The sequence below is a fragment of the Haliotis cracherodii genome, unplaced genomic scaffold (assembly GCF_022045235.1).
Source record: "Haliotis cracherodii isolate W230 unplaced genomic scaffold, xgHalCrac1.p SCAF_17, whole genome shotgun sequence".
NCBI classification, from domain to species: Eukaryota; Metazoa; Mollusca; class Gastropoda; order Lepetellida; family Haliotidae; genus Haliotis; species Haliotis cracherodii.
Genome location: NW_027266272.1, coordinates 16,599,633 through 16,604,792, shown reverse-complemented (window position 1 = coordinate 16,604,792; position 5,160 = coordinate 16,599,633). Strand labels below are relative to the sequence as shown.

The window sequence follows — 5,160 nt, the reverse complement described above, 5'->3', positions numbered from 1 at the left end:
TCAATCATCGGTTTCAAATCACATATAACCACCTCTGATTGAAACAACTGATTTGACGGCCGTATAACGTCCAAAGTAAATCGGTTCGGTTCGCGGTTTCAAATTCATTTTAGCACGGTCAAATCTACATGTAGCATAGCATCGAAAACACCGTATTTACAGGTGTATCTGTGTTGTTAACGTTTATGTCGATGGACGTGTCCATAACGGTCATGTAGCCTAGTGGTTAAAGTGGTAAAAGCGTTCGACATGGGTACAATGTGTGAAGACCATTTCTGGTGTCCACCGCCGTGATATTGCTGGAATATTGCTAAAAGCGTCATAAAACCATATTCACTCACTCAATAACGCACGTGCATATATATGTATTTGGTTCGAACTCGTATGGCGATCAGAGATGACATTAAAAGAAGTTTTCCGAAATTCATTTTATTTGAACACTATCAAGCCATCAGGGTCATGACCGTTCTGCCTGCACAGAAGAAACCACTCGACACTGTTATTTCCGGCCCGAAAATCCTCCTCCGTTTCCAAAACCGAAACCGGTGTTGGAGTCTCCATCTCCCATTGGTACTGCAAACAAAGAAAATTACGAAAATAATTCAATGTAAACAAATGCAGTTGATAAACACGGTATTCATCACTACTGCTACGTCGTAATAACATAGTCAACACATGTACTGACGTATGATTTGTTGTCTGTTAGTCATAGACCATTATTACCTGCTTAAAGCGGTAGTAACAGTGCCCGCCCACCACCACCAAATTGCAACTAACACGCCCCATTTTAATTATGGAAACACATTTGTCCAAAACCTGATATCTAAATAACAAGTTGTCAGTTGAAAACAGGAGTGGCCCCTTGGCTTTTCTGGAAGCATTCGTAAAATGTACTTGTAAAGTAGACAGCAAAAGAAAATAGACCATGCAGCTATCTGATTATGTAATATATTTTACGAATGCTTCTTGCATGGTTAAATTCGCACTCCAGTTTTCTACAAACACCTTGTTATTTACATACCATCATACACCATATTATTTTGGTGCACGTGCGTGTTTATACAACAACCCTTTATAAAAAGGATTTTATGGTGTATTTAAATGCGAAAGTCTCAAAGAGCATTTCATACCATTTACATACGTGAACATGAAACTATTCTTTCCTTATCAATTGATTATAATATCGTGCTGTTGATACCGTCTGTTGTCTCCAGGCCTTATGTAATTGTAATGAATCATGAATGGTTCAGTGGTATCAAGCATCGAAATTTACTATGCCGAGTTATGTCCCTTAGACAAAGCAGGATCCGTAAACATCAAGTCTATGCGTCACCTTGGGCTTTCCTCCCACATTTGACTTACATTGTTCGCTCACTCATCCTTGTACTAAATTCATGCCTGTATGTTTCCGTGTTTCACCATATTACTGGTGATGTCTTCTTTGATACGACCAAGCAAGATCAATATTTACATTATGAAAATATCAATTATGTAAAGTAAAGCCCTCTGTGAAGATAAAGATTTACAAATATATTCGCTATGATTCGCGTACTATTGAATCACTGCCGGCGATCAAAATAAACTTTTTTTTAAAACGAGTGAATGTATTAGGTAAAACTTACAGCACACTTCACCAGTTGCTGTGGGCGTACAGATCTGCCCATTTGGGCATTGTAAGGAACAAATGCCTGGAAATAAATAAAACACAAACTACATGTATTCTGTCGAGCGGCTTAACATTGAAGTAACGTGTATATAACAGCTTTACTTCCACAAAAATAAACACTATAAACATAAACCATAATAAACAATATCTGTTTCATATAGACTTGAGGATATTTGTTTTAGTTACTATTATTTTCGTTCCTTGAGGTTGTCTGGTGGTTAAAGTCCCGGGTTCATATTCCACTTTGGTACAATGTGTGAGGTCCAATTTTTGGAATCCATCGTCGTGAATTTGCTAGAATAGGATTACAAGCGGCGAAAAAACACATTCACGTCTTTAATACTTGCTTCATTTTGCCCCGCAGAACGTCACAAACGGTTGGAGTATGCCCTGCGATTAAAGCGTTTCCTCGTCACGAAGAAGTTCCATGTTCGATCTCCCATATGCGGGATGTCACTTGTATTGTACCAGCTCTAAAAAGACTCAATCATAACTGACTGCGATATACAAGCACATTCAGTCACATTTCAAGTAGCCTCATTGTTTTGACCTTGCTCTAGTCATGTATCTATGTCATGATCTACTGAGCTGATGGCATTATTTGTGTATCATATTCACATAAAAATACAGGTAATTTAGAAATGAAATAAAATATTGTATCCAATATAAGTGTGCCACGTGACAGTGTGGTTCACAAGGGTGTGAAACATGGCGATAAAGTCGTGATTGAAAAAGAAAGTGTCACCTGTCATGAATGACGTGGCTCACAGTTAGGCAATCATACCAAATAAAACGAGGAGAACCAGTACAACATATGGCGTCAGTGTATACGTCGTCCCCTGCTGTGTCTTCACAACGGGGGTCCACGTGATAAATCTATATGATATGACGACCAGGGATTCATTTCCATGTACAAGATGTATTAATCATCTGCAGCGACACTTCGGTATCTTGAAGTCCTTGGATCCATCATGTCGGTTATCCGTAGCTCGACCCAAGTCGATTTATGGTTCATATTGCAGTTATTACAGACTTCACCCAATCGGGTTACAAAAGGAAATTTAACAATGTTTTTATTTATCCCCGTTGATGTGAATCTAAGTTCATTCATTCTCATTTTACTATGACTGAAAAATATAATTCCTGCTCATTTTTATCAGTGATGCTTTTGTTAATACCACTATTACCACAGCTATAATTAAACTACAAATGCAAATCTCAAATCAGAAAAATGTTAGGTTCTCAACCAATTGTGAGGGAGAAGATCTAAGGAGGTGAGTTGAAATGGATTTACATGCGTTCAATATTATTTCACTCATGTAGCGACGTGCATGCACATGTGTGTGTGTGTGTGTGTGTGTGTGTGTGTGTGTGTGTGTGTGTGTGTGTGTGTGTGTGTGTGTGTGTGTGTGTGTGTGTGTCTGTTGTACTGGTCCTCGCTCATGTCGGTTTTATAGTGAGATGTATTGAAGCAGTTTAACATGGATAAATCCACTCAGACACAGTGTACAGACTCCGAGCCGACCAGTCCTAGTTGTATCCCCTTAATGCTCAGCACTTGGCAGGGTAACAATTACGTTTCACGCCTTTTGAAATGACGCGGCCATTGGATCGAAACCATCGACCTTCCACTTTCCGGTCAGACACTATATCCACAATATCACGGAGGCTGCTACAGGTCCAAAGAAGAAATGATGTAATATACAAATGTTACATCATATGGTCACCAGAAGAAGCATAAATTAAGAAACAAATGGAACCAATTCCGAACTCAGCGAGTGGTGCCCTATATGTTCAATGTCTGTGATTTGCAGACATTGGAACAGATTTCTGCAAACACTAAATGTAAAGGTCGCTCTCGGTTAGCAATACAAGTCCATGAAATATTAATCAGAAATCAGGCTTTACGAAATCGGGCCCAAACACCCTATTAACTCGGTGTTCACTTGCGCCAGGTAACCGCAATTCAAGTTACTAGCTAATCTGGATGCTCGGTGACCACTTGTTCTTCTACCGATAAAGGAATCGACATATTCTAGCTAGAATTCAATGTCGCTTAGAGGGTAGAAACAGGGGGAATCGCAGATGGTCTCATATAATGGTTTCAGATGTGTCCACATTCTCTCTGAACTTTCTAGGTAGCCGTGAACGTGTGGATGTCATAACGAACATCATGTGAACGTAATGTAATGCAACGTGACAGATTTGGGGATGGGACTGTAATGATATTGGAGGTGACCACTATGACTGCCAGAACGCCACCGCACATGGCCATGAAAGGTTCACTAGACAGTACTACGGGAACTGGCGGCGCCAAATGTTGTGCCGTTTGCCTTTCAACACGATAACTCGTGCCCACCCTGCACGTATCGTAACTGACAACCTCAAGCAGCAGAATACTACTAGAATGCAATTCCCAGCCACCAATCACGTCCGGGACATGATCGGGAGACGTGTACAACGACGTCAAAGGACACCCGCTACGTCAGCCGAAATGAGCGAGGCGCTGAAGGAAGAAGGACAAGATTCCCTCAAATTGTCATAGGGAGATTGATTTGACATCCCTCGCCGCATAAACGAATGTTTGATCCATATCACGTCATCTCAAACGTTGATATTTTTACATCTGACCCCTTCGTCTTTCTTGGTTATCTGCGCTCTTGAAATTCACCGCCAACATGTTGTCCTTCCTTGTTTGTATCCATCGATAAACATCTCTTTGTATTTCTATATTTTCGAATATCCCCTAATTCTGTGTTAGAGTATAGTTAGGTAAAAATAAAACCTACCTTCAACGTCTGGCGTTACCATTGTTACAACCAACATCAGATACATCACAATCCTTGTCAGCTTGGCAGTCTGGTGAAGAGGGATATGCTTAATGAATTATCGAATTATATAATTATGTAGTTTTTAATACATTAACATTTGCAGTTTAGAATACATTTAGTATGAATCTGACTGACCATTCCGTCTTCAGTGGCTGTTTCACGCTGCACGTACTGTCGTCAGCATCAACAAGCCTCAAGTGAGAGAGTGACACATGTTACATACATCAACGTATGACAATCAATTGTAATTTGTATATACTTTTTAAATTGACGTTTACACGATTCACGGCCTTTACGTTGGACGAGACGTCGGCCACATGACCGCGAAATTGACGTTCATAAGTGTATGAATGACACAATTTGACGTTCGTACGTTTTTCACAAGACTGTGTTCTTGAAATGACAAACACTGACGAACTACTTACACATTTCTGGGGAAATCCCTGGGAATTCCCTAGCATGAATACATGCAGAAGCGTTCTTTCTGATCATTTAGACCCTTTGATCTCGAACTAAGCGTTTTACTATACATTGAGAAACGTAAGAGTGTTTGACTGCATGATCGTTCACGAATATACCCGCTACGACCCATCCTAGTGAACAAAACGAAGAAATTCACATCCAAAGTATCGTAGTGTTTACTCGATCGGTGTCTAGGCTGGC

General features: G+C 40.1%; 1 long non-coding RNA gene across 1 annotated transcript; it reads right to left on the bottom strand.

The window, feature by feature from the left end:
- Positions 1–423: 423 nt before the first annotated feature.
- LOC139464443 (uncharacterized) lies at positions 424–4,720 on the bottom strand. The gene is made up of 4 exons (XR_011653106.1): positions 4,633–4,720; positions 4,456–4,525; positions 1,623–1,688; positions 424–573 (listed from the first exon to the last, which is right to left on the bottom strand). It is a non-coding gene; the product is annotated as an uncharacterized lncRNA (long non-coding RNA).
- Positions 4,721–5,160: the final 440 nt, after the last annotated feature.